Raw genomic sequence first — 23,657 nt, 5'->3', positions numbered from 1 at the left:
GGGTGATTAGGGTCACATGTGAGGGGATGCACTATAATTAGTGTTCGGGTGGTGCACATGATGTAATGTATCCAGAATTTGAAATATGATGTACATCCAAAAAAAAAAAATTAAAAAAAAATTAAAAAAATAAAAGTGGGGAAAAAAAAAAAAGAATTAACTGTAAGACATGAAACCATGAAACTCCTAAAAGAAAAAATAGGGTGTAAGCTCCTTGACATTGGTTTTGGACATGAGTTTTTTGATTTGACACCAAAAGCAAAGGCAACAAAAGCAAAAATAAACAAGTGGGACTATAGCAAACTAAAAAGCTTCTGCACAGCAAAGGAAACCATCAACAAAATGAAAAGGCAACCTACTTAATAGGAAAAATATGTACAAATCATATATCTTATAAGGTGTTAATATCTAAAATATATAACAGTAGCAACTCAATACCAAAAAAAATGAACAGTTTAATTAAAAAACGGGCAGAGGATCTGAACAGACATTTTTCCGAGGAAGACATACAGATGGCCAACAGGCACATAAAAAGATGCTCAACATTACCAATCATCAGGGAAATGCAAATCAAAGCCACAATGAGATATCACCTCACAACTGTTAGAACGGCTATCATCAAAAAGACAAGAAATAACAAGTGTTGGTAAGGATGTAGAGAAAAGGGAACCCCTGTGCACTGTTGGTGAGAATGTAAATTGGTGCAACCACTATGGAAAATTGTATGGAGGGTCCTCAAAAACTAAAAATAGAACTACCATATGATCTATTAATTCCACTTCTGGGTATTTATCTGTAGAAAATGAAAACACTAATTCAAAAAGATATATCCTCCCCTTTGTTCATTGCAGCATTATTTACAATAGCTAAGACATGGAAACAACTTCAATGTCCATCAAAACATGAATGGATAAAGAAAAAAATATATATATATACATACACCCACACAAGGGAATATTATTCAGCCATAAAAATAATGAAATCTTGCCATTTGCAACGTGGATGGACTTTGAAGCCATTAAGCTAAGTGAAATAAGTCAGACAGAAAAAGATAAATACCATACAATCTCACTTATATGCAGAAAATAATAACAAAAGCTGTGCTCATGGATATAGAGGATAGCTTGGTGGTTGACTTACATGGGGATGTGGGGTGGGCAAAAAGGGTGAAGGTGGTCAAAAGGTACAAATTTCCCATGGTAGAATGAATAAGTCATGGAGATGTCATGTACAGCATGGTGACTATAGTTAATAATACTGCATTGCATATTTGCAAGTAGCTAGGAGAGTGGTTCTTGAAGGTTCTCATCACAAGAAAAAGTTTTTCTAACTATATATGGTGATGGATGTTAACTGGACTATTGTATTGATCATTTTGCAGTATATACAAATATTGAATCATTATGTTGTATACGTGAAACCAACATAACGTTATATGTCAACAGTATCTCATTAAAAAAAATTCCTTTGGTGTGGCTTTAGGAGTCATACCTGGAAGCTCACTCAAGAGTCTGTTTCTTCCATCAGTTCTATAAACATTTGACACTCTTTTAAGTCCCTTTCTGCTTTAATGCACAGGAGTAGTCTCAATTGTCTGTACTTGAACGCTGAATGGATGCACGTTATTATTGTTGGATTGAGATGCCTCTTTTTTTTCATTTTCACTTCCTAAACTCCAAAATGTTGCTATAGTGAAAGTGTTTAACTTCACTAATACTGATCATGTTGGAGTTTGAGGGAGGGCCCTATGAATAGTAACTACTTTTCTTCACCTGAGGTCAGAACAGATTGCAACTTATGGTAAGAGTTGGTGATGTGGAGATCAAAAGACCTCGGGTTTTTGTTTTCTGTTTGTTTCGTTTTTTAGCTGATAAAGCTGTTGGGAGAAATGTAATTTAGATTTTTGGTCAAAAAGACTTGCAAATACTGCATCCAAAATTAAATTTACGCACTAGTACATGCAGGGCCGGAAACTGGCAAGTCTCTCCAACAAGGTCTAGTTCCTGAAAACTTTGTCATAGAGGAGCAGAACAGAGGTGCTTTCTGTATAGATGGGCAGATCAGAGAGAGAGAGGAGCTGAAGCATCGCCCACATCCTTCCCTAAACTCATCAATCACCCTCTAGTTTTCTGGTGGGGCAGCTTCCACTTCAGGTGAGTGTTCCCTCCACCTGTCAAAGGGTATGTCTCATAACTCCCCTTCAGTCATCTCATGCAATTCAGATTTATTTCTTATCAAGGGTTTTTATGCTTTATTTTTTTCTCTGATTTACATTTTTAGGAATGAAAACAATGGCTCATCTAAAAGTTTTATAAAAATAAATTAATTTTTGGTCTTGATCAATGATAGGTATAGTGGATAGTGTCCTGTGTCATCCAAGAAGAGACCACAGAGCCTGCGGAACTGATACAGAGAAGAAGGCCATGTGAAGACAGAGGCGGACTGGAGTGATGCTGCCACAAGCCAAGGAACACCTGGAGTCACTAGTAGCCGGAAGAGGCAAGGATTCTTTCCTATAGCCTTCAGAGGGACTATGACCCTGCTGACACCTTGGTTTTGGACTTCTAGCCTCCATAATTATGAAAGAACAAATTTATGTTGTTTTAAACCATTCAGTTTGTGGTAATTTGCTACAGCAGCTCTAGGAAACTACTGTAGGCCCCATCACTGATGATAACTGAATTCTGATACTTCTGGCACATGGTTAAATCATTAAAAGGTTAAAATTGTTAAAATGTTCACTGATAGTGAAGTGGAAGGAAATGAACTAGCGGGTGCACTGTATCAGGCATTTGAGCAATATAGAGAAGTGCTAACCATAAATACAGTGGAAATAGGTGGTTCTTGCTAAGCGCAATTGGCTCTTTGGAAAAATAACAAAAAGTTGACAGTGTATAATCAGTAATTAAAAGCTGAGTGTGAACGCCGGAGGCCTTCTTGATAACCTTTAAAGAGGTGCTGTGTCCTTCAGCCAGAGAGCAGAGAAAACATGCCAAGGTCAGGGTCATGGTTGGGACAGAACAGGGTCATTTTCAAATCTCCAGCTCCCCCAGAACCCATGAGCCTGCAGAACTGATCCAGCCTTCCCTATTGAAGATTAGTGGTCCCCTCATTCACGACAGTGCAAAACCCCAACTCCCCTCCACATCTACACTCAGTTGATAACTAGATTTCAATCACAACATATCCCAGCTTGGGATGTGCTAGGCCAATTAGGGAGGAAAGGGAAAGAACCGCAAAGGAGCTCTGGAGTTTTCTTGGGTGAGAAAGATGCCATGTGGAGTTTACATAAGCCTCAACAGGAGAATCACAATGCAGACTGCTAGAGTTCTGGAGCAAGGTCATTTGCAGCAGAGAATTATATACTGTTTGAAAAACAGCTTCTGGCTTGCTATTAGACCTTGTTGCAGATGGAGAATGTGAACATGGTATACCAAATGAGTACGCAGCCAACACTACCCATAGATTAGGTTAAATCAGAACCCACAAATGGTTAGACCAGGTGGGCCCAGCAATAATCCACTGTTACATGGAATGGTACATCGAGGATCAAGCATGAGCAGGGCTGGAGGACAAAGCAGCAAAGCAGATAGCCCAGACCTCCAGGTCATTCATCACTGTTGTACTTGAATCTTTCCCTCAGGTCACACCCAAGGCACCACTGGGGTCTCTTCTGACCAGATGATGAAATGGGAGAAAAAGGATGTCAATCCTTTGAAGAGTTCCAGCCGGCCTAAACTGCTCCACAAGATGGCATGGAGGAGACAATGTCTACCAAAGCAACAAGTAATGTGCTGATGAGAGGGGTATCAGCATCGTTAAGAAGTTCAGTGGTGGCTGCCCTCTGTAAGCCAGAACTGACACTAGGAGATGCCATTACAGAACTGGGACTGCTGAGAGAAAAGCGGACAATCAGATTCTGAAACAGTAAGGCAGGTGATGATGCAAACCATCAGAAGCCAAGTGATACAATTATTATAATCAGAAGAGTGGTCAGAGTGGCAGCCAGAGGGTTGCAATCTGGCTCGAAGAGATCTGAACCATGAGGACATTTTGTGGAATGTAACATGGGTCCACTATATAGATGACATCATGGTAATCTGGCTAGATGAGCAAAAAGTGGCTGACACTTTGGAGGCCTTCTTAAGGTACATGTATATGGGTAAGGGTAAGAAAGAATCTCTGATGATTCGCAGGTCCACTGCATCAATGAAATGTTTAGGGCTTCAGGGGTATTGGGTATTCCAGCATGCCCACTTCCCCTACATTCTATATTCCTTCCTCTACCCTCTAGCTGGGCAACTCAGGCTTTTCCCACTTCACTGGGTGCTGCCCACCATCTTTTCTAGGCTTCTAGTTGCAATCTTAGCAGCGAGTTTGCTCCATGCCCTGGGGTCCTTGCCAATGTCTTAAATTCAATGTCTTGAGAAAGTGCCCTGAAATCAATGAGTTTTTCATTTTACAGGCTTGTATTTTAGCCCCCCTTGATTAGGCACCCTCAAAATCCAAACCGAAGTGTACTCCCCTGATTCTTCATGGCACATGCTAGTTAATTCTTGCAACAGCTGTAGAGTTTTCCCTTCACTTATCAGTCCCAGCACCTCCTCAGCTGGGTTATGCTGAGATTTAACTCTAGTTATCAGCCTAGAATCCAGGAAAGGAAGTGGCGGTAGCTCTGGGGTGCAGTTTAGGGCAGCTGTTGTCTTGTGAAGGAGAGACCTCTGCAGCATCTTCCAGCACAGGGAAAATGCTAGCTCTTCCTAGGGAAAGTGGGTGACCTCTACAAACACAGAGGGTCTTGTAGAGTCAGCATCTTCAGAGGCATCCATCCAGATGTCCAGATTCCATGTTTTAAGGTCCCAGGTTTGCCCCACTAGGGCCTTGACCTTTGCATAACAAAAATACCTTGGCTGAGCATTCCAATGGCTCTGAAGCTCTGTGACTCTGACAATTTAGGTTTGCAGACTATTGCACATCTGTGTCTGCCCTTCCACCTCAGGAGATCCAGGCCTCTTTGTAAGCTACCACAGACACCCTATGACTCACATTTACCCATTAACTGCTTAATAACAGCTCTCAGTCTTTCCTTCTCCTGCTGCAGGGCATCAGTACAGCTTTACAGTAAGTAGTCAACTCTGCTGTCTTTGTAGGCTTTCTCCCTCTGTATCTTTCGAAAGCCTGTATCATTGCACTTGCAGCACCACCCGTTACCAGGGCATTTTTCAGGCTTCTTTTGGTGAAATCTTTATCAGTTGAGTCAGCATCTTATAACAGATTCTATCCATGCCCCATTGACCAAGGATGGAGTCCTCTTTGCCCACTGGGCAGTGGGTGAGCCCATTCCAAATCCCCCTATTATACTTTTTCTCAGATCATTTCTAGTATTGCATGAGAAGCAGATGATAAGACAGACAGGATTAAACATGCAAGAAATATACTAGAGAAAATGCTTATCAGAGAAAATGGAGGGGGATCTGGGTAAGGCTGAGAGAGTTGTCAGGTTGCAATGCATGTCTAAGCTCCTGTGGCAGGAAGGAAGGTTGCATGGAAGCTTCTCAGACTGAGTGCAATTCTAAGGACAGTTTGCCAAGACCATCGCAGAGCCCTTGAGCCACTTTACTTCCCTGCTTGTCCTGCTGAAGTACCCAGTGTGAGGAAGACTAAGGGTTATTTGTCCCAGATAGTGGTGACAAGACGACAGCTCCACTAGTGACTTGGCTTTGGGAGAATTCCAATTCCATGCCCATGTATTTCGAGAGCAAATTAACCTGGTTATGGAATTCATCAAACAGTGGGGGTTGCTTTTGTTAATCACCATCTGCCATTTCTTTAAATGTAGTGGCTTCTTTGGGATTTAATCAGCAAATAACAAAATGTGATAAAAATCACAGGTTATTGTTTTATATTATGTAACTGAGACATTAGAGTGATTCCAGATAAACTAAAGTTGAGCTGCATTCTTCTTTTGGATGAACACTATTAATCAAGTATATTTTATAATTATTGTTTATTTAATCATTAAGCCGTGAGGGTAAGTTAAAGAAGATTTTAATTTTCTGGGAAATGTATACCAAAGCATGAAGTCAGGAAAACTGCTATAAAAGTCAAAGGATATCTAAAATGATGGTGCTACCACAGCTGGCTAGTTCATAAATAATATTTGTATAATTTTATAGGCTGGTTGCCAATATTTTTGTCAGTTATTCCTGCTAAGGAAATCTCTCCTTCCAAGATATTAAAGTTAGGCCTTACTGCAGAAAATCCATAAATTTATAAGATTTTAATAAAAACTCATTAATCAAATTGTATAGACATGGGACATCTTTGAAAGGATACCCTCTGATGGGGGGATCATGGCAGTCAAGACCATGAGGCAGATTGATACTGCTTGTTCTTGTGTTATAATTTGTTTATTATGTAAATGTATAAATATAAAAATTATAATCAAAATCAAAGCTATAAATTGTAGTTGGTACAATCATCACTTTAAAATCACGTAGTGTTTTGACACTATGATATGTTTACTGTAGGAAGTATTAACTTGGATTTACATATGAACATATTTACCTACTATGGGTTCTGTTTTGTTAAAATCCTGACCCAACCCTTGGAGACCTATTCTAGGATAACAACCTGACCATAGCCAATGTGGAATGACCCAGGTTTGGGGAAATATACCACTAACACCACAAGAGCACACGATAGTAATCCGATGAGAACACACCATGAGTCCTGGGAATTGGGGAAAGACATTTCCACATTAACTCTGGGGTAAGAAATGAGATATGTTTTTGGACTAGGAAGAGTGTGGAGGCTTGGAGTAGTTCTGCTGGTGGGGGTGAGCTCCACATGGAGACAGATAGGAGTGAGAAGGAACACCCAATCTCCTCCTGGTGCAACAGTGGCATTGGAGAACCACCCCTTCCTGAGAAGGTGGGATCCTGGGCAGCAGCCTCTAACATGGGTCTTCAAACTCAAGGGGGAAGGTGTGAGTTCTGCTACTGAGTGGGAAGACTGACATTTTGGACTTGTAATTATCAGTCTTGCCTTTCTGAATTTGAGAGGGTGACATCAGTGGGGATCACCACTAGAGAGAGCTCTGTTCAGCAGAGTGACAAGTGATGAGTTCATCAGGATCAGTAACAGAAATGACTAGGTGAGGAGGTTGGAGTAGAAAAACCTGAGATAGTCATTCCATTCCCTATTCGACAAAAAAGCCAATGGGGACTAGGCCAATAACTTGGCCTTTAAAGGAAGTATAACAATAGCTACAAGCTAGGGGCCTCAATGGATGACCCTGTATCAGCCCCAAGTTCAGTAACTTCATAGGCTGGCAGGGAAAGCTTCATCCAAAAAAATCTCTGCCGGCCACTTAGTTCAGAAGCCTCATGGACTAAAATCTCATTCTGGGCAGCCCAGAACAGGATGTTTTAGCCTCCTGGGTCTGGGGTCTCCTCCCCCATCTAGGAAACAACCTCTTCAGTGCTAGATGAGCCATGTCCTCCCATTGTAACCTGAATCTCTGACCTTTAAAGAAGGCTTTAAATTCCTGATAGGCAAAGTATCAGAAGAGACAGTTACTATACTCTTATCATCTGAGGAAAAATTATGTCTCTTACTCAAGGGATGCAAAGCCTTTCCTAGCAGGCAACTTTGTCAGAAAATTTTCGTGAGGGTCTTTCTACAGCAAGAGCTGAGGGATGAGGTGGGCAATGTCTTCCATGTTTGTAGAACAAAGAGAATTATGGATTTCATTAGCCAGATTTTTTTTAAAGCATCCCTTGATGAAAGCTGAAGGCATAACACAGCAAACGTGATTGTGTGTGACGCCAAGAAAATATTGTCCAAGTACATGAGGGTCCTGTTCAATCTGAGGATGGAATGTAGAATAACAAGAATTGGATGTGCTGCATGACCTCCAATCAATTCTTCATAAGCATCACTTCTTTTAATTAGTCTTTTGGAATGAGGCAGCAGCAGATTTGAAATTAATCTCTAGTAAGGGTGTAAAAAAGAATCATTTTGCTTATTCAAACTTTATCTAATACTTAAAAAATCAAATCAGCATGGGGTAACGTTAACATCTAACATTATAGTGATTAAGCAGCTTAACCAAGGCATCTGATCCATATGAATCTCCATCTCTCTTTTGTTTGGAGTAGCCTTGGAGGTCCACATAGGCAAAGTTAGAAATTTTTAATGTTCCAAGTCTACTGAATACTCAGTTATAGAATGGAGCCACGTTCCTACACATTTAGACTTTTAGGCTACAGGCTCTTTTTACCCATTTCAAGAAACCTATCTCTGGCAGTTTCTTTAAGTTCTTGAAGGCCTGCTTGGATTCATGGACTATGCTTGCCCTGTTGTATCCAGGTACTTCTGGCCAGAGGATCAGAGATCTTTCCCTTTTGTGATCCTGAGAGAATTCCTAAAACAGAGCTGATGATTCCATAGGTCCTGGCAAATATTGCAGGCAAGAGCCAGCTCCACCCAAGTGGATCCTGTGTGCCATTAGGGTCTGGGAATGAGGAATGGGACAGGATATCTACAGGGTCAGCTGGCTTAGAACTTAGACTCGAATGGATGATTAGCATGTTTGGTCTCAGCTCCTCAGCTTTGATAGAAATATTGAATATATCATTTGGCCAGTTTCTCTTTGGGAACATAGGCTCTATATGCCTGCTGGAGTTCATCTACTAAACAGACTAGCAACACAACAGGAGACTTTTATATTTATGTGGAATCATCCTTTAGAAATCTAACTCCAATGGCTACTGTATGGAAACCCAACCTAACCTTGGGTACTAGGAGAGACTGCTTAGAAGTCCACATGGAGGGGGTTCAAGATGGTGGTATAGGGAGATCCTGAATTCACCTCCCCCTTTGGATACAACAAATTTATAGCTACGTATGGAATAATTTTCCTCTGAAAACTAGATGAACAGTGCTTACACAACAAAATACAAAAGAGATGCATCAAGAAGCATAGGAGAGGCAGAGACATGGCCTTCCTCAGGCCCCCAAAATCATGAGGGATCCCCAAAATAAGGAACTCTTCCTTGAGGAGTGAAAGGATTGTGCCCCATTGTAGGTACTCTGCCTCTAGGGACCAGTGTCAGAAAGATGAGCCCCCAAAACATCTGGGTTTGAAAAACAATGGGAATTAAGACCCAGGATTATGAATGAGAGAATCATAGAACTGTAGGGAATGGAGATTCTACTCTTAAAGGGCTCATGCTCAAACCCACTCACCCTGAGATCCAGCGCAAAAGCAACAGATTGAAAAGCCCAGACTATAAGTGAAAGAGACTCACTTACTAATTTTAAAGCAGCTATCAGAGAGGCAGGACCTGCAGGGACTTTATCAGGGATTGAAGCACTGACAGAGACCATTTTTGCAATATCATCCTAACTTGCTGGTGATAGAAATGATGGGCACCATTTTTTTGTGCTCTCCCTCTAGCCTGCTAGTACTGGAGGGCATGCTATGCCCTATGCCATAACTGGACAGGGCAAGCCCTCCAGCCCTGCCCATCTTGTGCAGAGACCTATCTTCAAATGGGATGGGTGAGAATCCCAATCCCCATCCTCCTCATTGAAGCAGCTGAGTTGCAGCCAGGCTGGGTGAGTACCCTGAGCCCCACACACCCTGGGAAGAGCTGGGACACCCAAGTGCCCTGAGCCCCACTCTTCCCATGTAGCAGTCAAGCTGAAATTTGGCAAGACAAGTGCCCCAAGATCTGTCCAACCCACACAGCAGCTGACCCACAACCATGCTGGGCTAGTACCCCAAGCCCCCTCCACCCTATGTAGAGACCTAGCCACAACCAGGCCCAATGAGTGTGCTGAGCCCTACCAACCCTGTGCAGCAGCCATGGCCTGGTCACAGCCGGTGGGCACACACAGCCTACACAAGGGACACCTATAGAGTGCCTGGCTCTGGTGGCTGGGGGAGATTGCACTTCTGGGCCAGATGGAACACCTCCTACATAAGACCACTCCTTCATGACTCAGGGAGATAGCCATTTTGCATAGTACATATAGACAAACACAGAGAGACGGGCAAAATAAGGACACAAAGGCATATGTTCCAAACCAAAGAACAAGGAAAATCTCCAGATAAAGGCCTTGATGAAGCAACCTATCTGATAAAGGGTTCAAAGTAATGGTCATAAACACGCTCACCAATCTCAGAAGAAGACTAGATAAACACAGTGAGAACAAAGAGATAGAAAATATAAGAAAGTACCAAACAGAAGTCATAACTGAACAGAAAATATGCTACAGGGGTTCAACAGCAGAATGGACAAACAGAAGCATAAATCAGAAAGCTGGGAGACAAAGAAATGGAAAACACCCAGACAGGGCAGCAAAATGAAAAGAGAATTAAAAGAAGAGAGGATACGATAAGGGAGCTCTGGGATAACATCAAGCAGAACAACATTCACATTATAGGGGTCCCAGAAGAAGAAAAAGAGAAAGGGCCAGAAAAATTATTTGAAAAACTAATGGCTGAAAACTTCCCTAATCTGGGACAGGAAACAGACATCCAAGTCCAGGAAGCCCAGAGAGTTCCAAATAAGGTGAACCCAAAGAGGAATACATCAAGACACATTATAATTAAACTGGGAGAAGTTAAAGATAAAGAGAGAATCTTAAAAGCAGCAAGAGGAAAGCAACTTATTACATACAAGAGAACCCCCATAAAACTGTGAGCAGATTTTTCAGCAGAAACTTCACAGGCCAGAAGGGAGTTGTGCAATATATTCAAAGTGCTGAAAGGGAAAAACTGCCAAACAAGAATTCTCTACCCACAAAGGTTATAATTCAGAATTGAAGGAGAGATGAAGAGTTTTCCAGATAAACAGAAGGTGAAGGAGTTTGTAACCACTAAACTGGCCTTACAAGAAATGTTAAAGGGACTTCTCTAAGTTAAAAGGAAAAGGCACCAATTAAGAATAAGAAAACATATGAAAGCAAAAATCTCATCAGAAAGGTAAATAAATAATAAAGGTAGTGGATTAGTCACTTACAAAGCAAGTATGAAAGGTAAAAGGCAAAAGTAGTAAAATTAATCAAAAGTACAATTAGTTAAGGGATACATAAAAGAAAAAGATGTAAAATATGTCACCAAAAATATAAAACGTGGATGGGGAGTAAAAATATAAAGCTTTACTTTATATTTATAAGGTAAAAATATAAAGCTTAATAAAAATTAAGTTACTATCAACCTAAAAGAAACTTTCGTATATGTAGGATGTTATATGTGAACTTCACAGTAACCACAAAGAAAAAACTTTTAGTAAAGACACACACACACACAAAAAGAAAAGAATCTCAACATAACACTAAAGAAAACAATCAAACAACAAAGGAAGAGAGAAAGAGAAGAAGGAACAGAGAGAAACTGAAAAGACAAACAGAAAACAATCAACAAAATGGCCATAAGTACATACCTATCAATACTTATTTCAAATGTAAATGGATGAAATTCTCCAACCAAAAGACATAGGGTGGCTGGATGGATTGAAAAACAAGAACCTTCTATATGCTACCTATAAGAGATTCACTTTAAACCTAAAGACACTCACAGACTGGAACTGAAGGGGTAGAAAAAGATATCATGCAAATGGAAATGAAAAGAAAGCTGTCGTATCAGACAAAAGAGACTTTAAAACAAAGACTGCCACACAAGACGAAGAAAGACATTACGTAATGATAAAGGGGTCAATCCAACAAGAGGATATAAAATTTCTAAACTTTTATGCACCCAACATAATATTTGCCTTATATATTTAGGTGCCCCTAACAGAAATAAAGGGAGAAATAGACAGCAATATAATAATAGCGGGGGACGTTAATATTCACTTACATCAATGGATAGATCATCCAGACAGAAAATTCATAAGGAAAATTGGCCTTAAACAACACATTCGACCAGATGGACTTAATAGATATATACGGAACATTTTATCCGAAAACAGCAGAATACACATCCTTTTCAAGCCCACATGGAACATTCTCCAGGATAAATCACATATTAGGCCACAAATCAAGACTCAATAAATTTAAGAATACTGAAATCATATTAAGCATCTTTTCTGACCACAACAGTATGAAACTAGAAATGAGTTATAAGAAAAAAAAAAACTGGAAAAAACACAAACACATGGAGATTAAACAACACACTATTAACAACTAATGGGTCAATGAAGAAATCAAAGAGGAAATCAAAAAATACCTTGTGGGGGCCAGCCCTGTGGCTGAGTGGTTAAGTTCACGCGCTCCACTTCGGCAGCCCAGGGTTTCACTGGTTAGGATCCTGGGCACGGACATGGCCCGGCTCATTAGGTCATACTGAGGCAGCATCCCACATGCCACAACTAGAAGGACCCACAACTAAAATATACAACTATGTACTGGGGGGATTTGGGGGAGAAAAAAGCAGGAAAAAAAAAAGCTTGGCAACAGTTGTTAGCTCAGGTGCCAATCTTAAAAAAAAAAATAGCTTGCAACAATGAAAATGGAAACACAACTTTCCAAAATCTATGGGACACAGCAAAGGCACTTCTAAGAGGGAAGTTCATAGCAATACAGGCCTACCTCAGGAAACATGAAAAATCTCAAATAAACAATCTAACTTTACATTTAAAGGAAATAGAAAAAGAAGAACAAAAAAAGCCCAGAGTTAGCAGAAGGAAGGAAATAATAAAGATCAGAGAGGAAATAAATGAAATAGAGACTAAAAAAAAAGCAATCGAAAAGATCGATGAAACTAAGAGCTGACTCTTTGAAAAGAGAAAAAAATGCACAAACCATTAGCCAGACTCAGAAAGAAAAAAACAGTAGTTTTTATTCTGATAAACAAAGTCAAAAATGAAAGAGGAGAAATTACAGCTGATACCACAAAATTAACAAAGGATCATAAGAGACTACTATGAACAATTATACTCCAATGAATTAGACAATTTATAAGAAATGGATAAATTCCTAGAAACAATCTTCCAAGACTGAATTGTGAAGAAATAGAAAACCTGAATAGATGGATTACTGGTAATGAAATTGGATCAGTACTCAAAAAACTCCCAACAAACAAAAGTCCAAATCCAGATGGCTTCACAGGTGAATTTTACCAAACATTTAAAGAGTTAATACCTATCCTTCTCAAGTTATTCCAAAAAATTGAAGAAGAAGGAACATTTCCAAGCCCATTTTACAAGGCAAGCATTACCCTGATACCAAAATCAGGTAAAGACACTACAAAAGAAGAAAATTACAGGCCAATATCCCTGATGAACATACATGCAAAAATCCTCAACAAAATATTAGCAAACCGAATTCAGCAATACATTAAAAGGATCATACACCTTGAGCAAGAGGGATTCATTCCAGGGATGCAAGGATGGCTTAACATCTGCAAATCAATCAGTGTGATACACCACATTAACCAAACAAAAGATAAAAATCATATGATCATCTCAATAGATGCAGAAAAAGCATTTGAAAAGTTCAGCATCCATTTATGATAAAAACTCCCAACAAAGTGGGTATAGGGGGAATGTACCACAACATAATAAAGTCCATATATGACAAACCCACAGTTAACATCATACTCAACAGTGAAAAGCTGAAAGCTTTCCCTCTGAGATCAGGAACAAGACAAGGATGCCCACTCTAACTACTTCTATTCAACACAGTACTGGAAGTCCTAGCCACAGTAGTTAGGCAAGAAAAAGAAAGAAAAGGCATCGAAATTGGAAAGGAAGAAGTAAAACTGTCTCTATTTGCAGGTAACATGATACTATATATAGAAAACCCTAAAGACTCCTCCAAAAACTATTAGAACTAATAAATAAATTCAGTAAAGTTGCAGGATACAAAATTAATATAACAAAATATGTTGCATTTCTATACACTAATAATGCACTATCAGAAAGAGAAGTGAAGAAAACAATCTCATTTACAATTGCATCATAAAGAACAAAATATCTAGGAATAAATCGAACCAAGCAGGTGAAAGACCTGTACCCTGAAAGCTATAAGGCATTGATGAAAGAAATTGAAGACGACATAAATAAATGGAAAGATATTCCATGCTCATGGGTTAAAAGAATCAATGTTGTTAAAATGTCCATGCTACCCAAAGCAATCTAAAGATTCAATGCAATCCCTATAAAAATTCCAATGGTATTTTTCACAGAACTAGAACAAATAATCCTAAAATTTGCATGGAACCACAAAAGACCCCAATAGCCAAAATAGCCAAAGCAATCTTGAGAAACAAGAACAAAAGCTGGAGGCATCATGTCCCCTGATTTCAAACAATACTACAAAGCTATAGTAATCAAAACAGTATGGTATTGACACAAAAACAAACACATAGATCAATGGAACAGAATAGAGAGCCCAGAAATAAACCCAGGCTTATATGGCCAATTAATTTATGACAAAGGAGGCAAGAATATACAGTGGGGAAGAGACAGTCTTTTCAATAAAAAATGGTGTTGGGAAAACTGGACAACTACATGGAAAAGAATAAAACTGGACCACTTTCTTATACCATATGCAAAAATAAACTCAAAATGGGTTAAAGACTTAAATATAAAACCTAAAACCATTGATCTCCCAGAAAAAAACATAGGCAGTAAACTCCTTGACTTAGGAATATTTTTTCGGATCTGTTTCCTCAGGCAAGGGCAACAAAAGCAAAAATAAACAAATGGGACTACATCAAATTAAAAAGCTTTTGCACAGTTAAGGAAGCCATAAATAAAATGAAAAGGCAACCTACTGAATAGAAGAAGATATTTGCAAATGATATATCTCATAAGGGGTTAATATCCAAAATATATAAAGAACTCATACAAGTCAACATCAAAGAAACAAACAATCCAATTAAAAAATGGGCAGAGGACCTGAATAGACACTTTTCCAAAGAAGACATACAGATGGCCAACAGAAACATGAAAAGATGGTCAGCATCACTATTCATCAGGGAAATGCAAATCAAAACCACAAAGAGATATTACTTCACACTGGTCAGAATGGCTATCATCAAAAAGACAACAAATAACAAGTATGGCAAGAATGTGGAAAAAAGGGAATCCTTGTGCCCTGTTGGTGAGAATGTAAATTGGTGCACCCACTATGGAAGACAGTACAGAAGTTCCTCAAAAAATTAAAAATAGAATTACCATATGATCCAGCAATTCCACTTCTGGGTATTTATCCAAAGAAAACAAAAAGAATAATTTGAAAAGATATATGTATCACTATGTTCATTGCAGCAAAAATTACAATAGCCAAGATATGGAAGCAACATGGATAAAGAAGATGTGGTATATATATACAATAAAATATTACTCAATCATAAGAAAGAATGAAATCTTGCTGTTTGTGACAACATGGATGGTCCTAGAGAGTATTATGCGAAATGAAATGTCAGACAGAGAAAGACAAATACCGTATGATTTCACTTACATGTTGAATCTAAAAAACAAAATGAGTGAACTGACAAAACAGAAACAGACTCTTAGATACAGAGAACAAACTGCTGGTTGCCAGAGGGGAAGGGCCTGAGGGACAGGTGAAATAGGTGAAGGGGACTAAGAGGTACAAACTTCCAGTTATTAAATAAATGGGTCATGGGCATTTGGTGTATGGCATGGGCAATATAGTCAATAATATTGTAATAATTTGATGTGGTGACAGATGGTGGCTGGGCTTATGGTGATCATTTCTTAATGTATAAAAACATCAAGTCACTACGTTGTACACCTGAAACTAATATAGTATTGTATGTCAATTATAATGCAATAAAAAAAGAAGTCCAGGTGAAGACAAGTATGCATCCAAAATTAAGACCGTACTTTTTAGGATCCCTTTCAGATGACTCATTTGACAAGCTAGGTTGAAGACAAAATAATGAAGTCCAGGATCCAGAGTTGATGTCCCTCTATTGGGAAAATATATCTGGACTCTGAGGGGAGTGTGGTGTTTAGATGGGTCAACAGGGCAATACTGGCAGTTAATTCTCCAAGTTCTATGCCTTATAAGATGTGGGGGAGTGAGGCACGACTCTTCAATCCTGGCTGGCAGTATAGATGGGGAGTACACACCATTAAGCCCAAAGGTGAACTGCTGGGGCAGACCAGCTGGGCCCAAGTTCAGTCCTTTGACCAGCAGGTGGCAGTGTCTAATCACACAGAGGAGCTCATCGAGACCTGAGACACCTTGGCTGGATGGAGTCACAACTGGGTAGCTTTTGAAAGGGCTTTCTGGGAAGAAACCACCAGCAGTGACTGACTCAAGCAGTCTGAGAAGGACATCTGGGTTCTACAACTGTGGATAAAGATGGTTGTTGGGAGGAGAATGGCCAAGCTGAGCCAACTGACCCAATCAGAAGCTTATTAGCAGAAAGAGGACCCCAAGAAAGGGAGGAGAGGCTGAAAGGCTAAAGCAGAAAAGACAAGACAGAGAAGAATCAAGACTTGCACTGAGAGGTACAGGTCTCAGAAGAGAACCAATGCCAGGGAGGCTAGAGAAAAGATTGGTTCTGTCAATGGGGAAACTGTGGCGACCACATTTCAAAGCACCAGCAGTTAGATTTTGTTGACCTCCCCTCTCCCACTAAACAAATAGATTATGCTCCAAATATATTCTGAGCAAGCATAGCTGGCAGCAGCTGGAAAAAAGGGAAAAGCAAGACATAGATGGTCCCTGCTCTTTCGGATCTCTGTGTTCTGGTTAAGGCACCCCATCTCTTTTAGCTGCCCTGAGAAGGATGTTCCTGACAGCGGGTCAGCAATCCCACCTGTGTGGGTCCCTCCTCTTTGCAGGCTGCTATCTTCCCTAAAGCATGATGATCCCAGGTTCTATGTGCTTCTTTGGGGTCTACTAGTATGGAAATGGTAGGGGGAGGAGGGCTTTTATGAGATAAGAGATGCTATCTGCCACAGAAAGAAAATAACCTAAGTCAGTATTACCACAGCAACCATGGTTCTAAGGTGTAAACCCAGAGAACTTTGGTGATTTTCTTAGAAGCTAAAATATCTAAGAAAATAGCAATAAATAGTGGCTTTAAATACTTATTAAACATACTTTTACTTACCCAAAACACTAATACTTTATGGCTTTGGGTTCCAATTATTTTGTCCCATGATCATACTAATATTTATTAAAATAGTGGTTTATATTTATTGAAAGGTTTTTATACAATTCCATTTGGTAATCAATGACTTACCGGGGCACATTCTATCATTGACTGCCTCATCTGGAGCATATGAGTAAATTACTTGCCCAAAATAACTCAGCTTTGAGAGTTGGACCAGCTCTGGATCCCGGGGCTCCTGATTTAGTCCAGTGAACTTTGTTCATACACCATGACACAATCTAGTTTACGTTAGCTGAAATTGCCTTTATGTACTCTTCCATTAAGCCATAGGAGTTTTGAACATTAGTAAATCCTCTGGAGCGCTCCTTTGTGAGAGGTAACTGACGGTGATCAAGGAACCAAGGTGAACAGACCTGCTCTGTCACATCCATACAGAACCCTGCTCAGGGGAATGGGGCTGAAGAAATTGGTGCTCCATCTCCCCCTACTAGCTTGGTAATTCTATATCAAAAACCCTTCCAGACACTCAACTGTAGAACATGAATCATTGAAGCCTATACAAAATATTGCAGTGCTCACTGTGGGCTCTGTTTTCTCCTAGTGTCAAGAGGCAAGACCAATGTTGGCCTGCTTAGATAAACTGTATTTTAGAGCCAGATGGATGACAGACAAACAGAAAAACCTCTGAGGTAGGAGCCAACACTAGGCAGGGAGCCAGACTATGGGACAAAATAATTGGTCCTGGCAGCCATAAAGAACTTTTCAGTCATCATGGAATTAGTGACTAGAGGGGTTTGGGGGGTATGCTAGTGGTAACCTTGGAAAGACCTATGGTAGAACCATATCTGGGTAAAACAAGTCACCAAAGTCCTCTAATTTAGTATTTTGCCTTCATTACACCCTGTTCTCAGTTATCCCCTAATCTGCCAACGTGTTGAACTCACTCTGATTCCTTAAGTCATTGGAGCAGCTCACATCCAGATCAGTGAGGCATCCCTTATGTGCACCATGTTTTGTTTAAACAGAGTGGCTTTAATCCAAAGGGATGACTTATTTTGAATACTTAGAATTTGGGTCAAATGGGTCATAGCAGTTTCCAGATGTCCAGGGTGCATCCCCTCAGCCACTTATGACTTCAATCACATCTGTAGGGTGCATTTACATCTCAGTCATGCTGGCAGTGTGCTCCCCAGGCTCACATTGGACCTCTTCTGATGGGCTTGGCTTTTTCCAGTCCAGGCTCTTTACTATGTACAGCCTGGAAGAGTTGAGGAGTTGTTCCTAGGGGCAAGTCTGAGAAGCACACTGATCCTCTACAAAGGTGGAAAGCAGAATGCAGACTTCAATATTGCACCTCACGTTGGCTTTTCCTCCTCTGTCTCACACTTCCCCTTTTTCACTCCTGCTTCCTGGGTACAGAGAGTTTATTTAGGAGGTAACCTCAAGTCCTTATCTCAGGCTCTGCTTTTAAGGAAACCCAAACTAAGACACAGGCCCTAGGATCAGGAAATTTGGGTCACTTAGAAAAAAATCCTATAATTCAAAAAAGTGAGTGAGGGGAAACTACGTCATTAGCTAAAAACCACAGTAAGGCACTATTCAGTAATGAAAGAAGAGACCAGAGGTGAAGATAATTCTTGACCTCAAGGAACTTCCATTCAGTGTTTTAAGTTTCCTCCATTAGCAAAGGAATAGGAAAATTTGCTTCTAAGATGCTTTGCACAATTTCTGTTGTTTGAAAAGAAAGATTAGAAAAAAGACCACCAACTGAGGAATCACAGCAAGTCTCAACCTTCTAGGAGCCAATGAATCCTGGTATCCATCCTGTCTTTGCTGCCCCCTACAACTGCTCTATTCTCGTTCTTTGAAAGGGTAGCTTTTGCCTTATTTGTAAAGGTGATCTAAACCTATCTGGTGATTCTGATTGAAAGGCTGAGGGAGATTGCCTTAAGAACCTGGCACCCTGTGCAGAGATTCCAGTCCAAGATGGCAGCATAGGAGGCTCCTGAATTTACCTCCTCCCATGAGCACACTGAATCTATAGCTACAATGGGAAAGTTCACCCTGAAAGAAATCCAGAAACTAGCTGAGCAACTCCTACACAGTGGGTGAAAGAAAAAACCCACATCGAAATGGGTAAGACAGGCTGAGACACAGTCTCACCATAAACCCCATCCTGACACAGTACCATGGAATTGGAAGGGAACTCCCAACTTCCAGCTTCTCCCTGAGGAGTGAAGGGCTTGGACCCAACATCTAGTGCCTTAACTTTTAAAACTTCCACCTGAGGGATGGCCCCCAAAACACCAATGGAACTTGCATTCATGAGACCCACTAGACTATAGCAAACAAAGAAACAGTTCTTAATAGACTCCTGAGGACTCCTTGTGGCTATCCCCTCCACCAGGGCTTTGCACAGAGGCAGCAGCAAGAAATGCCCATCTCACAGTCTTTCACTGAAAAAGGCCTATTTGCATATCTTAAAACCTGCAGCCTGAGCATCAGGCTCCTAATTTAGCACACATCTAAGTGAGATTTGTATTCTCCCTGGAGACCACAGAGACCATCAGGAGCTGTATCTGAATTCTCCCTATGCCCTGCTACAGGTCATCAGTATCTCCCTGAAAGGAGCTTGACACAAGGAGTCCTGGCTTTTGTGGCTGCCACCCAAAGGGTGCATCCCTTGATCACATCACTCTGGTGGCCAGTGGGGCTGTGTTTGTGGGTCCCACAGGGCTGTAGCAAATGAAGAATCAGTTCTTAACCAGATATCCCCCCAGAGCTCAGTGCAGAGGGAGCAGAGAGAAATGCCCAGTTCCCAGTCTTTCTCTGAAAGAAGTCTACTTGCATACTTTAAAAGCTGTTGCCTGAGGGTCCGGCTTCCACCAGCTAGGTGCTGACTAAGATCCTCCCCTTTGGGACACTGATAGGTCTTGGAACACCCTCAACTACTGGGACCCACTAAGACAAGAAGGCAGCTTGGACAATCACAAAGGTTTGAGACAACCAAGAACTAGGGCCAATAAGGTTCATCTCCTACATAAGGCCACTACTTCAAGACTGGGAGAGATGGCTGTTTTATCTAATGTGCAGAAACTAACACAAAGAGTCAAGGAAAATGAAGAAACAAAGAAATATGTTCCAAACAGAAGAACAAGATAAAACTCCAGAAACAGATCTTAATGAAGCAGAGATAAGTGATTTACTTGACAAATTCAAAATAATGGCCATAAAGATGTTCACTAAGGTCAGGAGAGCAATGCATGAACTAAATGAGAATTTTAACAAACAGATAGAAAATATAAGATAATACCAAACAGAAATCACAGAGCTGAAGATACAATAAGTGAATGGAAAAATTAAATAGAGGGGTTTAACAGGAGCCTAGATCAAGTGGAGGAAATGACCAGCAAACCCAAATACAGGGCAGTGAAACTCATCCAAACAGAGCAGCAAAAAGGGAAAAGAATGAAAAAGAATGAAGATAGCTTAAGGGACTTATGGGACAACATCAAATAGGGTAACATTCACATTATAGGAGTCTCAAAAGGAGAAGAGAAAGGGGCAGAAAACTTACTTGAAGGAATAATAGATGAAAACTTCCCTAACCTGGGAATGGAAACAGACATCCAGGTCTTTCTAGCCCAGAGAGTCCAAATAAGATGAACTCAAAGAAACCCACATGAAGAAACATTATAATCTAAAAGACAAAAGTTAAGACAAGGAGAGAATCTTAAAAGCAGAAAGAGAAAAACAGCTAGTTACATGCAAAGGAACCCCCGCCAATGCCTCCCCCCTCCCCCCCCCGCCCTGCCATAAGACTATGAACATATTTTTTCAGCAGAAATTTTGCAGGCTGGAAGGGAGTGGCATGATGTAGTCAAAGTGCTGGAGAAAAACCCTGCCAACTAAGAATACTCTATCTGGTAAAACTATCCTTTAGAATTGAAGGAGAGAGAAAGAGTTTTCCAGACAAGCAAAAGCTGAAAGAATTTATCACCACTAAACTGTCCTTACAAGATATATTAAAGGGACTTCTTTGAGCTGAAACAAAAGGGCACTAATTAGTAACAGGAAAACATATGAAAGCATAAATATCACTGGTAAGGGTAAGGGTAAATATGTAGTTAAATTCAGAATACTGTAATATTGTAATGGAGGGATAAATCACTTACAAACCTAGTATGAAGATTGAAACACAAAAGTAATAAACATAACTATAACCACAAAAAGTTGTTAATGAATAAACAAGGTCAAAAGCTGTAAATTGTGTTATCAAACACACAAAATGTGGAGGAGGTGAGAACAGTTAGTAGAAGGAAGGAAATAACAAAGATCAGAGCCAAAATAAATGAAATGGAGAATAAAAAGACGATAGAAAAGATCAATGAAGCCAAGACTGGTATTTTGAAAAGATAAACAAAATAGACAAATTTTAGCTAAACCTACCAAGAAAAAAAGAGAGAAGACTCAAATAACTAAAAATAGAAATGAAAGAGGAGACATTAAAACTGATACCACAGAAATACAAAGGACCACAAGAGACTACTATGAACAATTATATGCCAACACCTTAGACAACCAGAAGAAATGGATGAATTCTTAGAAACATGCTATCTACCAAGACGGAATCATGAAGAAATAGAAAATCTGAACAGACCAATAACTAGTAAGGAGATTGAAACGGTAATCAAAAACATCCCAACTAAGAAAGTCCAGGATTGATGGCTTTGCTAGTGAATTCTATCAAATATTTAAAGAACTAATACCAATCTTTCTCAAAATCTTCCAAAAAACAGAAGAGGACAAACTACTTCCAAACTCATTTTACGAGGCCAGCAGTACCCTGATACCAAAACCAGATAAGGTGCTACCTAAAAAGAAAATTATGGGCCAATTTCCCTGATGAACATAGATACAAAAGTCCTTAACAAAATGTTAGCAAACCAAATTCAATATCACATTAAAAGGATCATATACCACAATAAAGTGGGATTTATTCCAGGGATGCAAGTATGGCTCAACACCTACAAGACAATCAATGGGATACACACATTAACAAATGAAGGATAAAAATCATATGATTATCTCAATAGATGCAGAAAAGGCATTTGAAAAATTCAACAACCATTCATGATAAAAATTCTCAACAAACGTGGTATAGAGGGAAGTTACCACAACATACTAAAGGTCATATATGACAAGCCCAGAGCTAACATCATAGACAACGGTGACAAGCTGAAAGTTTCCTCTAAGATCAGGAACAAGACAAGTATGCCAACTCTTGCCACTTTTATTCAACATAGTATTACAAGTCCTAGCCAGAGAAATTAGGCAAGAAAAAGAAAGAAAAGTTATCAAAATTGGAAAGGAGGAAGTAAAACTATCTCTATCTGCAGATGACATAATATTTTATATAGAAAACCCTAAAGACTCTACCAAAAAACTGTTAGAACTAATTAACAAATTCTGTAAAGTTGCAGGATACAAAATAGACATATAAAAATTAGTTGCATTTCCATACACTGATAATGAATTATGAGAAATTAAGAAAAGAATTTCATTTACAATTGTATCACAAATAATCAAATACTTAGGAATAAATTTAATGAGGCAGGTGAAAGACTTATACACTGAGAACTATAAGATATTGATGAGAGAAACTGAAGAAGACACAAACAAATGAAGAGATATTCTGTGTTCATAGATTGGAAGAATTAAGTTTGTTAAAATTTCCATACTCGAAAGCAAGCTACAGATTCAATGTAATTCCTATCAAAATTCCAATGGCAATTTTCACAGAAATAGGAAAGACAATGCTGAAATTTGTATGGAACCCCAAAAGACCCTGAATAGCCAAAGCAATCTTCAGAAAAAAAGAACAGTGGTGTCATCACACTTCTTGGATTAAAACTATATTAGAAAGCTATAGTAATCAAAACAGTGTGGTATTAGCATAAAAACAGACACATAGATCAATGGAACAGAATAGAGAGCCCAGAAGTAAACCCACGCTTATATGGTTAATTAATGTATGACAAAAGAGAGAAGAATGTACAATGGGGGAAAGACAGTCTCTTTAATAAATGGTGTTGGAAAAACTGGACAGGTACATTCAAAAGAATGAAACAATCAGTTTCTTAAACCATATACTAAAATAAACTCAAAGTGAATTAAAGACTTGAAGATAAGACCTGAAGCCATAAAACTTCTAGAAGAAAACATCAGGAGTAAGCTTCTTGACACTGGTCTTAGAAATGACTTTTTGGATTTGACACCAAAAGCAAAGGCAACAAAAACAAAAATAAACAAGTGGGACTATATCAAACTAAAAAGCTTCTGTATAGCAAAGAAAACCATCAAGAAAACGAAAATACAACCTACAGAATGGGAGAAAATATTTGCAAGTCGTATATCTGATAAGGGATTAATATCCAAAATATATAAAGAAGTGATAAAACTGTATGGCAAAAAAACAAATAATCTGATTTAAAAATGGACATAGAAATTGAATAGTCATTTTTCCAAGGGAGGCATCCACATG

Source organism: Equus asinus, chromosome 3 (assembly GCF_041296235.1).
Source record: "Equus asinus isolate D_3611 breed Donkey chromosome 3, EquAss-T2T_v2, whole genome shotgun sequence".
In the NCBI taxonomy this organism is placed as follows: domain Eukaryota; kingdom Metazoa; phylum Chordata; class Mammalia; order Perissodactyla; family Equidae; genus Equus; species Equus asinus.
The sequence above is the reverse complement of the archived record's forward strand: the minus strand, read 5'-3'. Positions refer to the sequence as shown.